The sequence below is a fragment of the Pelobates fuscus genome, chromosome 4, assembly GCF_036172605.1.
Source record: "Pelobates fuscus isolate aPelFus1 chromosome 4, aPelFus1.pri, whole genome shotgun sequence".
Taxonomy (NCBI): domain Eukaryota; kingdom Metazoa; phylum Chordata; class Amphibia; order Anura; family Pelobatidae; genus Pelobates; species Pelobates fuscus.
The window spans coordinates 4178802-4194412 of record NC_086320.1 but is presented as its reverse complement, the minus strand read 5'-3'; the positions used below and the strand labels follow the sequence as shown (position 1 = coordinate 4194412).

The window sequence follows — 15611 nt, the reverse complement described above, 5'->3', positions numbered from 1 at the left end:
ATCTCTCTTTACGGCTGGAATGGATTATATGAACTTTACGCTATAAATTTACGTTATAAATGGCGATATCCCGGGGGTAATGGTAAGATGGAATATTATCTCTCTTTACGCCTGGAATGGATTATATGAACTTTACGTTATAAATTTACGTTATAAATGGCGATATCCCGGGGGTAATGGTAAGATGGAATATTATCTCTCTTTACGGCTGGAATGGATTATATGAACTTTACGCTATAAATTTACGTTATAAATGGCGATATCCCGGGGGTAATGGTAAGATGGAATATTATCTCTCTTTACGCCTGGAATGGATTATATGAACTTTACGCTATAAATTTACGTTATAAATGGCGATATCCCGGGGGTAATGGTAAGATGGAATATTATCTCTCTTTACGGCTGGAATGGATTATATGAACTTTACGCTATAAATTTACGTTATAAATGGCGATATCCCAGGGGTAATGGTAAGATGGAATATTATCTCTCTTTACGGCTGGAATGGATTATATGAACTTTACGTTATAAATGGCGGTATTAGATATTAATTTATTTATTAATGGAGGGGTTGGATGATATAAAGTTTATCACAGTCAGGGCAGCTGCCCACATCAAACATGGCGGCGGTCACGCTGTGCGTGTGACGTAATATGACGCTCAGTCTCTGCGCGTTTCCGGTCTCGCGTCTCCACAGAGATCGTGTGTGTATTGTAAACAGCGCTCGGCTGGGGGGCGGGGCCTGGGAGTCATAGCAACGCGCGGGGAGGAAGAGGCGTCACTCCGGCAACAGTGGCCTAGTGAGAGACCATAGCAACGGCTCCCAGAGAGCAGCGCGAGCCCCAGCCTGGACCCTGACCCAGAGACAGCGCTACAGCCACTGTCAGCGATACATCACCTCCCCACCCCGAGACACAGAGCCAGGTAAACACTACTCCTGCTGGGACCCCCATACTGACTGACTGCCTCCCAGATACAGAGCCAGGTAAACACTACTCCTGCTGGGACCCCCATACTGACTGACTGCACCCCAGATACAGAGCCAGGTAAACACTACTCCTGCTGGGACCCCCATACTGACTGACTGCCTCCCAGATACAGAGCCAGGTAAACACTACTCCTGCTGGGACCCCCATACTGACTGACTGCCTCCCAGATACAGAGCCAGGTAAACACTACTCCTGCTGGGACCCCCCATACTGACTGACTGACCCCCAGATACAGAGCCAGATAAACACTACTCCTGCTGGGACCCCCATACTGACTGACTGCCTCCCAGATACAGAGCCAGGTAAACACTACTCCTGCTGGGACCCCCCATACTGACTGACTGACCCCCAGATACAGAGCCAGGTAAACACTACTCCTGCTGGGACCCCCATACTGACTGACTGCACCCAGATACAGAGCCAGGTAAACACTACTCCTGCTGGGACCCCCATACTGACTGACCCCCAGATACAGAGCCAGGTAAACACTACTCCTGCTGGGACCCCCCATACTGACTGACTGCCTCCCAGATACAGAGCCAGGTAAACACTACTCCTGCTGGGACCCCCCATACTGACTGACTGACCCCCAGATACAGAGCCAGATAAACACTACTCCTGCTGGGACCCCCATACTGACTGACTGCCTCCCAGATACAGAGCCAGGTAAACACTACTCCTGCTGGGACCCCCCATACTGACTGACTGACCCCCAGATACAGAGCCAGGTAAACACTACTCCTGCTGGGACCCCCATACTGACTGACTGCACCCAGATACAGAGCCAGGTAAACACTACTCCTGCTGGGACCCCCATACTGACTGACCCCCAGATACAGAGCCAGGTAAACACTACTCCTGCTGGGACCCCCCATACTGACTGACTGCACCCCAGATACAGAGCCAGGTAAACACTACTCCTGCTAGGACCCCCATACTGACTGACTGCCTCCCAGATACAGAGCCAGGTAAACACTACTCCTGCTGGGACCCCCATACTGACTGACTGACTGCCTCCCAGATACAGAGCCAGGTAAACACTACTCCTGCTGGGACCCCCCATACTGACTGACTGCCTCCCAGATACAGAGCCAGGTAAACACTACTCCTGCTGGGACCCCCATACTGACTGACTGCACCCAGATACAGAGCCAGGTAAACACTACTCCTGCTGGGACCCCCATACTGACTGACCCCCAGATACAGAGCCAGGTAAACACTACTCCTGCTGGGACCCCCATACTGACTGACTGCACCCCAGATACAGAGCCAGGTAAACACTACTCCTGCTGGGACCCCCCCATACTGACTGACTGCCCCCCAGATACAGAGCCAGGTAAACACTACTCCTGCTGGGACCCCCATACTGACTGACTGACCCCCAGATACAGCGCCAGGTAAACACTACTCCTGCTGGGACCCTCATACTGACTGACTGCACCCCCAGATACAGAGCCAGGTAAACACTACTCCTGCTGGGACCCCCATACTGACTGACTGCACCCCAGATACAGAGCCAGGTAAACACTACTCCTGCTGGGACCCTCATACTGACTGACTGCACCCCCAGATACAGAGCCAGGTAAACACTACTCCTACTGGGACCCCCATACTGACTGACTGCACCCCAGATACAGAGCCAGGTAAACACTACTCCTGCTGGGACCCCCATACTGACTGACTGACCCCCAGATACAGCGCCAGGTAAACACTACTCCTGCTGGGACCCCCCCATACTGACTGACTGCCCCCCAGATACAGAGCCAGGTAAACACTACTCCTGCTGGGACCCCCATACTGACTGACTGACCCCCAGATACAGCGCCAGGTAAACACTACTCCTGCTGGGACCCCCATACTGACTGACTGCACCCCAGATACAGAGCCAGGTAAACACTACTCCTGCTGGGACCCCCATACTGACTGACTGCACCCCAGATACAGAGCCAGGTAAACACTACTCCTGCTGGGACCCCCATACTGACTGACTGCACCCCAGATACAGAGCCAGGTAAACACTACTCCTGCTGGGACCCCCATACTGACTGACTGCACCCAGATACAGAGCCAGGTAAACACTACTCCTGCTGGGACCCCCATACTGACTGACCCCCAGATACAGAGCCAGGTAAACACTACTCCTGCTGGGACCCCCATACTGACTGACTGCACCCAGATACAGAGCCAGGTAAACACTACTCCTGCTGGGACCCCCATACTGACTGACTGCCCCCCAGATACAGAGCCAGGTAAACACTACTCCTGCTGGGACCCCCATACTGACTGACTGCCCCCCAGATACAGAGCCAGGTAAACACTACTCCTGCTGGGACCCCCATACTGACTGACTGCCCCCCAGATACAGAGCCAGGTAAACACTACTCCTGCTGGGACCCCCATACTGACTGACTGCACCCCAGATACAGAGCCAGGTAAACACTACTCCAGCTGGGACCCCCATACTGACTGACCCCCAGATACAGAGCCAGGTAAACACTACTCCTGCTGGGACCCCCATACTGACTGACTGCACCCCCAGATACAGAGCCAGGTAAACACTACTCCTGCTGGGACCCCCCATACTGACTGACTGCACCCCAGATACAGAGCCAGGTAAACACTACTCCTGCTGGGACCCCCCATACTGACTGACTGCACCCCAGATACAGAGCCAGGTAAACACTACTCCTGCTGGGACCCCCCATACTGACTGACTGCCCCCCAGATACAGAGCCAGGTAAACACTACTCCTGCTGGGACCCCCCCATACTGACTGACTGCACCCCAGATACAGAGCCAGGTAAACACTACTCCTGCTGGGACCCCCCATACTGACTGACTGCCCCCCAGATACAGAGCCAGGTAAACACTACTCCTGCTGGGACCCCCATACTGACTGACTGCCCCCCAGATACAGAGCCAGGTAAACACTACTCCTGCTGGGACCCCCATACTGACTGACTGCCCCCCAGATACAGAGCCAGGTAAACACTACTCCTGCTGGGACCCCCCATACTGACTGACTGACCCCCCAGATACAGAGCCAGGTAAACACTACTCCTGCTGGGACCCCCATACTGACTGACTGCACCCCAGATACAGAGCCAGGTAAACACTACTCCTGCTGGGACCCCCCATACTGACTGACTGCCCCCCAGATACAGAGCCAGGTAAACACTACTCCTGCTGGGACCCCCCATACTGACTGACTGACTCCCAGATACAGAGCCAGGTAAACACTACTCCTGCTGGGACCCCCCATACTGACTGACTGACTCCCAGATACAGAGCCAGGTAAACACTACTCCTGCTGGGACCCTCATACTGACTGACTGCACCCCAGATACAGAGCCAGGTAAACACTACTCCTGCTGGGACCCCCATACTGACTGACTGCCCCCCAGATACAGAGCCAGGTAAACACTACTCCTGCTGGGACCCCCATACTGACTGACTGCCCCCCCAGATACAGAGCCAGGTAAACACTACTCCTGCTGGGACCCCCCATACTGACTGACTGCCCCCCCAGATACAGAGCCAGGTAAACACTACTCCTGCTGGGACCCCCATACTGACTGACCCCCAGATACAGAGCCAGGTAAACACTACTCCTGCTGGGACCCCCATACTGACTGACTGACTGCACCCCAGATACAGAGCCAGGTAAACACTACTCCTGCTGGGACCCCCATACTGACTGACTGCCTCCCAGATACAGAGCCAGGTAAACACTACTCCTGCTGGGACCCCCATACTGACTGACTGCACCCCAGATACAGAGCCAGGTAAACACTACTCCTGCTGGGACCCCCCATACTGACTGACTGCACCCCAGATACAGAGCCAGGTAAACACTACTCCTGCTGGGACCCCCCCATACTGACTGACTGCCTCCCAGATACAGAGCCAGGTAAACACTACTCCTGCTGGGACCCCCATACTGACTGACTGCACCCCAGATACAGAGCCAGGTAAACACTACTCCTGCTGGGACCCTCATACTGACTGACTGCACCCCAGATACAGAGCCAGGTAAACACTACTCCTGCTGGGACCCCCATACTGACTGACTGCACCCCAGATACAGAGCCAGGTAAACACTACTCCTGCTGGGACCCCCATACTGACTGACTGCCTCCCAGATACAGAGCCAGGTAAACACTACTCCTGCTGGGACCCCCATACTGACTGACTGCCTCCCAGATACAGAGCCAGGTAAACACTACTCCTGCTGGGACCCCCCATACTGACTGACTGCACCCCGAGACACAGAGCCAGGTAAACACTACTCCTGCTGGGACCCCCATACTGACTGACTGCACCCCGAATACAGAGCCAGGTAAACACTACTCCTGCTGAGACCCCCATACTGACTGACTGCACCCCAGATACAGAGCCAGGTAAACACTACTCCTGCTGGGACCCCCCATACTGACTGACTGCCTCCCAGATACAGAGCCAGGTTATCACTACTCCTGCTGGGACCCCCATACTGACTGACTGACCCCCAGTTACAGAGCCAGGTAAACACTACTCCTGCTGGGACCCCCATACTGACTGACTGCACCCCAGATACAGAGCCAGGTAAACACTACTCCTGCTGGGACCCCCATACTGACTGACTGCCTCCCAGATACAGAGCCAGGTAAACACTACTCCTGCTGGGACCCCCCATACTGACTGACTGCCCCCAGATACAGAGCCAGGTAAACACTACTCCTGCTGGGACCCCCATACTGACTGACTGCACCCCAGATACAGAGCCAGGTAAACACTACTCCTGCTGGGACCCTCATACTGACTGACTGCACCCCAGATACAGAGCCAGGTAAACACTACTCCTGCTGGGACCCCCATACTGACTGACTGCACCCCAGATACAGAGCCAGGTAAACACTACTCCTGCTGGGACCCCCATACTGACTGACTGCCTCCCAGATACAGAGCCAGGTAAACACTACTCCTGCTGGGACCCCCATACTGACTGACTGCCTCCCAGATACAGAGCCAGGTAAACACTACTCCTGCTGGGACCCCCCATACTGACTGACTGCACCCCGAGACACAGAGCCAGGTAAACACTACTCCTGCTGGGACCCCCATACTGACTGACTGCACCCCGAATACAGAGCCAGGTAAACACTACTCCTGCTGAGACCCCCATACTGACTGACTGCACCCCAGATACAGAGCCAGGTAAACACTACTCCTGCTGGGACCCCCCATACTGACTGACTGCCTCCCAGATACAGAGCCAGGTTATCACTACTCCTGCTGGGACCCCCATACTGACTGACTGACCCCCAGTTACAGAGCCAGGTAAACACTACTCCTGCTGGGACCCCCATACTGACTGACTGCCCCCCAGATACAGAGCCAGGTAAACACTACTCCTGCTGGGACCCCCATACTGACTGACTGCACCCCCAGATACAGAGCCAGGTAAACACTACTCCTGCTGGGACCCCCCATACTGACTGACTGCCCCCCCAGATACAGAGCCAGGTAAACACTACTCCTGCTGGGACCCCCCATACTGACTGACTGCACCCCAGATACAGAGCCAGGTAAACACTACTCCTGCTGGGACCCCCATACTGACTGACTGCCTCCCAGATACAGAGCCAGGTAAACACTACTCCTGCTGGGACCCCCCATACTGACTGACTGCACCCCAGATACAGAGCCAGGTAAACACTACTCCTGCTGGGACCCCCATACTGACTGACTGACCCCCAGATACAGCGCCAGGTAAACACTACTCCTGCTGGGACCCCCCATACTGACTGACTGCACCCCAGATACAGAGCCAGGTAAACACTACTCCTGCTGGGACCCCCATACTGACTGACTGACCCCCAGATACAGAGCCAGGTAAACACTACTCCTGCTGGGACCCCCCATACTGACTGACTGCACCCCAGATACAGAGCCAGGTAAACACTACTCCTGCTGGGACCCCCATACTGACTGACTGCCCCCCCAGATACAGAGCCAGGTAAACACTACTCCTGCTGGGACCCCCATACTGACTGACTGCCTCCCAGATACAGAGCCAGGTAAACACTCCTCCTGCTGGGACCCCCCATACTGACTGACCCCCAGATACAGAGCCAGGTAAACACTACTCCTGCTGGGACCCCCATACTGACTGACTGCACCCCAGATACAGAGCCAGGTAAACACTACTCCTGCTGGGACCCCCATACTGACTGACTGCACCCCCAGATACAGAGCCAGGTAAACACTACTCCTGCTGGGACCCCCCATACTGACTGACTGCACCCCAGATACAGAGCCAGGTAAACACTACTCCTGCTGGGACCTCCATACTGACTGACTGCCTCCCAGATACAGAGCCAGGTAAACACTACTCCTGCTGGGACCCCCCATACTGACTGACCCCCAGATACAGAGCCAGTTAAACACTACTCCTGCTGGGACCCCCCATACTGACTGACTGCACCCCAGATACAGAGCCAGGTAAACACTACTCCTGCTGGGACCCCCATACTGACTGACTGCACCCCAGATACAGAGCCAGGTAAACACTACTCCTGCTGGGACCCCCATACTGACTGACTGCCTCCCAGATACAGAGCCAGGTAAACACTACTCCTGCTGGGACCCCCCATACTGACTGACTGCACCCCAGATACAGAGCCAGGTAAACACTACTCCTGCTAGGACCCCCATACTGACTGACTGCACCCCAGATACAGAGCCAGGTAAACACTACTCCTGCTGGGACCCCCATACTGACTGACTGCCTCCCAGATACAGAGCCAGGTAAACACTACTCCTGCTGGGACCCCCCATACTGACTGACTGCACCCCAGATACAGAGCCAGGTAAACACTACTCCTGCTGGGACCCCCCATACTGACTGACCCCCAGATACAGAGCCAGGTAAACACTACTCCTGCTGGGACCCCCATACTGACTGACTGCACCCCAGATACAGAGCCAGGTAAACACTACTCCTGCTGGGACCCCCATACTGACTGACTGCACCCCCAGATACAGAGCCAGGTAAACACTACTCCTGCTGGGACCCCCCATACTGACTGACTGCACCCCAGATACAGAGCCAGGTAAACACTACTCCTGCTGGGACCCCCATACTGACTGACTGCCTCCCAGATACAGAGCCAGGTAAACACTACTCCTGCTGGGACCCCCCATACTGACTGACCCCCAGATACAGAGCCAGGTAAACACTACTCCTGCTGGGACCCCCCATACTGACTGACTGCACCCCAGATACAGAGCCAGGTAAACACTACTCCTGCTGGGACCCCCATACTGACTGACTGCCTCCCAGATACAGAGCCAGGTAAACACTACTCCTGCTGGGACCCCCCATACTGACTGACTGCACCCCAGATACAGAGCCAGGTAAACACTACTCCTGCTGGGACCCCCATACTGACTGACTGACTGCCTCCCAGATACAGAGCCAGGTAAACACTACTCCTGCTGGGACCCCCCATACTGACTGACTGCACCCCAGATACAGAGCCAGGTAAACACTACTCCTGCTGGGACCCCCATACTGACTGACTGCACCCCAGATACAGAGCCAGGTAAACACTACTCCTGCTGGGACCCCCATACTGACTGACTGCACCCCAGATACAGAGCCAGGTAAACACTACTCCTGCTGGGACCCCCATACTGACTGACTGCCCCCCAGATACAGAGCCAGGTAAACACTACTCCTGCTGGGACCCCCCATACTGACTGACTGCCCCCCAGATACAGAGCCAGGTAAACACTACTCCTGCTGGGACCCCCATACTGACTGACTGCACCCAGTTACAGAGCCAGGTAAACACTACTCCTGCTGGGACCCCCCATACTGACTGACTGCACCCCAGATAAAGAGCCAGGTAAACACTACTCCTGCTGGGACCCCCATACTGACTGACTGCCCCCCAGATACAGAGCCAGGTAAACACTACTCCTGCTGGGACCCCCCATACTGACTGACTGCCCCCAGATACAGAGCCAGGTAAACAATACTCCTGCTGGGACCCCCATACTGACTGACTGCCCCCCAGATACAGAGCCAGGTAAACACTACTCCTGCTGGGACCCCCATACTGACTGACTGCCCCCAGATACAGAGCCAGGTAAACACTACTCCTCCTGGGACCCCCATACTGACTGACTGCACCCCAGATACAGAGCCAGGTAAACACTACTCCTGCTGGGTCCCCCCATACTGACTGACTGCCCCCCAGATACAGAGCCAGGTAAACACTACTCCTGCTGGGACCCCCCATACTGACTGACTGCCTCCCAGATACAGAGCCAGGTAAACACTACTCCTGCTGGGACCCCCCATACTGACTGACTGCCCCCTGATACAGAGCCAGGTAAACACTACTCCTGCTGGGACCCCCATACTGACTGACTGCCCCCCAGATACAGAGCCAGGTAAACACTACTCCTGCTGGGACCCCCCATACTGACTGACTGCACCCCAGATACAGAGCCAGGTAAACACTACTCCTGCTGGGACCCCCATACTGACTGACTGCCCCCCAGATACAGAGCCAGGTAAACACTACTCCTGCTGGGACCCCCATACTGTCTGACTGCACCCCCAGATACAGAGCCAGGTAAACACTACTCCTGCTGGGACCCCCCATACTGACTGACTGCCCCCCCAGATACAGAGCCAGGTAAACACTACTCCTGCTGGGACCCCCCATACTGACTGACTGCACCCCAGATACAGAGCCAGGTAAACACTACTCCTGCTGGGACCCCCATACTGACTGACTGCCTCCCAGATACAGAGCCAGGTAAACACTACTCCTGCTGGGACCCCCCATACTGACTGACTGCACCCCAGATACAGAGCCAGGTAAACACTACTCCTGCTGGGACCCCCATACTGACTGACTGCCCCCCAGATACAGAGCCAGGTAAACACTACTCCTGCTGGGACCCCCATACTGACTGACTGCACCCCCAGATACAGAGCCAGGTAAACACTACTCCTGCTGGGACCCCCATACTGACTGACTGCCCCCCAGATACAGAGCCAGGTAAACACTACTCCTGCTGGGACCCCCATACTGACTGACTGCACCCCAGATACAGAGCCAGGTAAACACTACTCCTGCTGGGACCCCCATACTGACTGACTGACTGCCTCCCAGATACAGAGCCAGGTAAACACTACTCCTGCTGGGACCCCCCATACTGACTGACTGCACCCCAGATACAGAGCCAGGTAAACACTACTCCTGCTGGGACCCCCATACTGACTGACTGCACCCCAGATACAGAGCCAGGTAAACACTACTCCTGCTGGGACCCCCATACTGACTGACTGCACCCCAGATACAGAGCCAGGTAAACACTACTCCTGCTGGGACCCCCATACTGACTGACTGCCCCCCAGATACAGAGCCAGGTAAACACTACTCCTGCTGGGACCCCCCATACTGACTGACTGCCCCCCAGATACAGAGCCAGGTAAACACTACTCCTGCTGGGACCCCCATACTGACTGACTGCACCCAGTTACAGAGCCAGGTAAACACTACTCCTGCTGGGACCCCCCATACTGACTGACTGCACCCCAGATAAAGAGCCAGGTAAACACTACTCCTGCTGGGACCCCCATACTGACTGACTGCCCCCCAGATACAGAGCCAGGTAAACACTACTCCTGCTGGGACCCCCCATACTGACTGACTGCCCCCAGATACAGAGCCAGGTAAACAATACTCCTGCTGGGACCCCCATACTGACTGACTGCCCCCCAGATACAGAGCCAGGTAAACACTACTCCTGCTGGGACCCCCATACTGACTGACTGCCCCCAGATACAGAGCCAGGTAAACACTACTCCTCCTGGGACCCCCATACTGACTGACTGCACCCCAGATACAGAGCCAGGTAAACACTACTCCTGCTGGGTCCCCCCATACTGACTGACTGCCCCCCAGATACAGAGCCAGGTAAACACTACTCCTGCTGGGACCCCCCCATACTGACTGACTGCCTCCCAGATACAGAGCCAGGTAAACACTACTCCTGCTGGGACCCCCCATACTGACTGACTGCCCCCTGATACAGAGCCAGGTAAACACTACTCCTGCTGGGACCCCCATACTGACTGACTGCCCCCCAGATACAGAGCCAGGTAAACACTACTCCTGCTGGGACCCCCCATACTGACTGACTGCACCCCAGATACAGAGCCAGGTAAACACTACTCCTGCTGGGACCCCCATACTGACTGACTGCCCCCCAGATACAGAGCCAGGTAAACACTACTCCTGCTGGGACCCCCATACTGTCTGACTGCACCCCCAGATACAGAGCCAGGTAAACACTACTCCTGCTGGGACCCCCCATACTGACTGACTGCCCCCCCAGATACAGAGCCAGGTAAACACTACTCCTGCTGGGACCCCCCATACTGACTGACTGCACCCCAGATACAGAGCCAGGTAAACACTACTCCTGCTGGGACCCCCATACTGACTGACTGCCTCCCAGATACAGAGCCAGGTAAACACTACTCCTGCTGGGACCCCCCATACTGACTGACTGCACCCCAGATACAGAGCCAGGTAAACACTACTCCTGCTGGGACCCCCATACTGACTGACTGACCCCCAGATACAGCGCCAGGTAAACACTACTCCTGCTGGGACCCCCCATACTGACTGACTGCACCCCAGATACAGAGCCAGGTAAACACTACTCCTGCTGGGACCCCCATACTGACTGACTGACTGACCCCCAGATACAGAGCCAGGTAAACACTACTCCTGCTGGGACCCCCCATACTGACTGACTGCACCCCAGATACAGAGCCAGGTAAACACTACTCCTGCTGGGACCCCCATACTGACTGACTGCCCCCCAGATACAGAGCCAGGTAAACACTACTCCTGCTGGGACCCCCATACTGACTGACTGCACCCCCAGATACAGAGCCAGGTAAACACTACTCCTGCTGGGACCCCCCATACTGACTGACTGCCCCCCCAGATACAGAGCCAGGTAAACACTACTCCTGCTGGGACCCCCATACTGTCTGACTGCACCCCCAGATACAGAGCCAGGTAAACACTACTCCTGCTGGGACCCCCCATACTGACTGACTGCCCCCCCAGATACAGAGCCAGGTAAACACTACTCCTGCTGGGACCCCCCATACTGACTGACTGCACCCCAGATACAGAGCCAGGTAAACACTACTCCTGCTGGGACCCCCATACTGACTGACTGCCTCCCAGATACAGAGCCAGGTAAACACTACTCCTGCTGGGACCCCCCATACTGACTGACTGCACCCCAGATACAGAGCCAGGTAAACACTACTCCTGCTGGGACCCCCATACTGACTGACTGACCCCCAGATACAGCGCCAGGTAAACACTACTCCTGCTGGGACCCCCCATACTGACTGACTGCCCCCCAGATACAGAGCCAGGTAAACACTACTCCTGCTGGGACCCCCATACTGACTGACTGACTGACCCCCAGATACAGAGCCAGGTAAACACTACTCCTGCTGGGACCCCCCATACTGACTGACTGCACCCCAGATACAGAGCCAGGTAAACACTACTCCTGCTGGGACCCCCATACTGACTGACTGCCCCCCAGATACAGAGCCAGGTAAACACTACTCCTGCTGGGACCCCCATACTGACTGACTGCACCCCCAGATACAGAGCCAGGTAAACACTACTCCTGCTGGGACCCCCCATACTGACTGACTGCCCCCCCAGATACAGAGCCAGGTAAACACTACTCCTGCTGGGACCCCCCATACTGACTGACTGCACCCCAGATACAGAGCCAGGTAAACACTACTCCTGCTGGGACCCCCATACTGACTGACTGCCTCCCAGATACAGAGCCAGGTAAACACTACTCCTGCTGGGACCCCCCATACTGACTGACTGCACCCCAGATACAGAGCCAGGTAAACACTACTCCTGCTGGGACCCCCATACTGACTGACTGACCCCCAGATACAGCGCCAGGTAAACACTACTCCTGCTGGGACCCCCCATACTGACTGACTGCACCCCAGATACAGAGCCAGGTAAACACTACTCCTGCTGGGACCCCCATACTGACTGACTGACCCCCAGATACAGAGCCAGGTAAACACTACTCCTGCTGGGACCCCCCATACTGACTGACTGCACCCCAGATACAGAGCCAGGTAAACACTACTCCTGCTGGGACCCCCATACTGACTGACTGCCCCCCCAGATACAGAGCCAGGTAAACACTACTCCTGCTGGGACCCCCCATACTGACTGACTGACCCCCAGATACAGAGCCAGGTAAACACTACTCCTGCTGGGACCCCCCATACTGACTGACCCCCAGATACAGAGCCAGGTAAACACTACTCCTGCTGGGACCCCCATACTGACTGACTGCACCCCAGATACAGAGCCAGGTAAACACTACTCCTGCTGGGACCCCCCATACTGACTGACTGACCCCCAGATACAGAGCCAGGTAAACACTACTCCTGCTGGGACCCCCCATACTGACTGACTGCACCCCCAGATACAGAGCCAGGTAAACACTACTCCTGCTGGGACCCCCCATACTGACTGACTGCCTCCCAGATACAGAGCCAGGTAAACACTACTCCTGCTGGGACCCCCCATACTGACTGACTGCACCCCAGATACAGAGCCAGGTAAACACTACTCCTGCTGGGACCCCCATACTGACTGACTGACCCCCAGATACAGCGCCAGGTAAACACTACTCCTGCTGGGACCCCCCATACTGACTGACTGCACCCCAGATACAGAGCCAGGTAAACACTACTCCTGCTGGGACCCCCATACTGACTGACTGACCCCCAGATACAGAGCCAGGTAAACACTACTCCTGCTGGGACCCCCCATACTGACTGACTGCACCCCAGATACAGAGCCAGGTAAACACTACTCCTGCTGGGACCCCCATACTGACTGACTGCCCCCCCAGATACAGAGCCAGGTAAACACTACTCCTGCTGGGACCCCCCATACTGACTGACTGCACCCCAGATACAGAGCCAGGTAAACACTACTCCTGCTGGGACCCCCATACTGACTGACTGCCTCCCAGATACAGAGCCAGGTAAACACTACTCCTGCTGGGACCCCCCATACTGACTGACCCCCAGATACAGAGCCAGGTAAACACTACTCCTGCTGGGACCCCCCATACTGACTGACTGCACCCCAGATACAGAGCCAGGTAAACACTACTCCTGCTGGGACCCCCATACTGACTGACTGCACCCCAGATACAGAGCCAGGTAAACACTACTCCTGCTGGGACCCCCATACTGACTGACTGCACCCCAGATACAGAGCCAGGTAAACACGACTCCTGCTGGGACCCCCATACTGACTGACTGCACCCCAGATACAGAGCCAGGTAAACACTACTCCTGCTGGGACCCCCCATACTGACTGACTGCACCCCAGATACAGAGCCAGGTAAACACTACTCCTGCTGGGACCCCCCATACTGACTGACTGCACCCCAGATACAGAGCCAGGTAAACACTACTCCTGCTGGGACCCCCATACTGACTGACTGCACCCCAGATACAGAGCCAGGTAAACACTACTCCTGCTGGGACCCCCATACTGACTGACTGCACCCAGATACAGAGCCAGGTAAACACTACTCCTGCTGGGACCCCCATACTGACTGACTGCACCCCAGATACAGAGCCAGGTAAACACTACTCCTGCTGGGACCCCCATACTGACTGACTGCACCCAGATACAGAGCCAGGTAAACACTACTCCTGCTGGGACCCCCATACTGACTGACTGCACCCCAGATACAGAGCCAGGTAAACACTACTCCTGCTGGGACCCCCATACTGACTGACTGCCCCCCAGATACAGAGCCAGGTAAACACTACTCCTGCTGGGACCCCCCATACTGACTGACTGCCCCCCAGATACAGAGCCAGGTAAACACTACTCCTGCTGGGACCCCCATACTGACTGACTGCACCCAGTTACAGAGCCAGGTAAACACTACTCCTGCTGGGACCCCCCATACTGACTGACTGCACCCCAGATAAAGAGCCAGGTAAACACTACTCCTGCTGGGACCCCCATACTGACTGACTGCCCCCCAGATACAGAGCCAGGTAAACACTACTCCTGCTGGGACCCCCCATACTGACTGACTGCCCCCCAGATACAGAGCCAGGTAAACACTACTCCTGCTGGGACCCCATACTGACTGACTGCCCCCCAGATACAGAGCCAGGTAAACACTACTCCTGCTGGGACCCCCATACTGACTGACTGCCCCCAGATACAGAGCCAGGTAAACACTACTCCTGCTGGGACCCCCATACTGACTGACTGCCCCCCAGATACAGAGCCAGGTAAACACTACTCCTGCTGGGACCCCCATACTGACTGACTGCCCCCAGATACAGAGCCAGGTAAACACTACTCCTCCTGGGACCCCCATACTGACTGACTGCACCCCAGATACAGAGCCAGGTAAACACTACTCCTGCTGGGACCCCCATACTGACTGACTGCACCCCAGATACAGAGCCAGGTAAACACTACTCCTGCTGGGACCCCC

The 15611-nt window shown here is 55.7% G+C and overlaps 1 protein-coding gene across 4 annotated transcripts in view; it reads left to right on the top strand.

Moving 5' to 3' along the window:
• The first annotated feature begins 741 nt into the window (after positions 1 to 741).
• CFAP20 (cilia and flagella associated protein 20) overlaps positions 742 to 15611 on the top strand; it is a 60131-nt gene continuing 45261 nt past the window's right edge. For 2 of the 4 annotated variants that reach the window (XM_063450921.1, XM_063450918.1), the window contains exon 1: positions 742 to 924. The gene's annotated coding sequence lies outside the window, so the exon portion shown is untranslated. Of the gene's footprint in view, positions 925 to 6050; positions 6064 to 15611 lie in introns of those variants that run through there. The other 2 variants (XM_063450924.1, XM_063450923.1) reach the window with 2 other exon arrangements.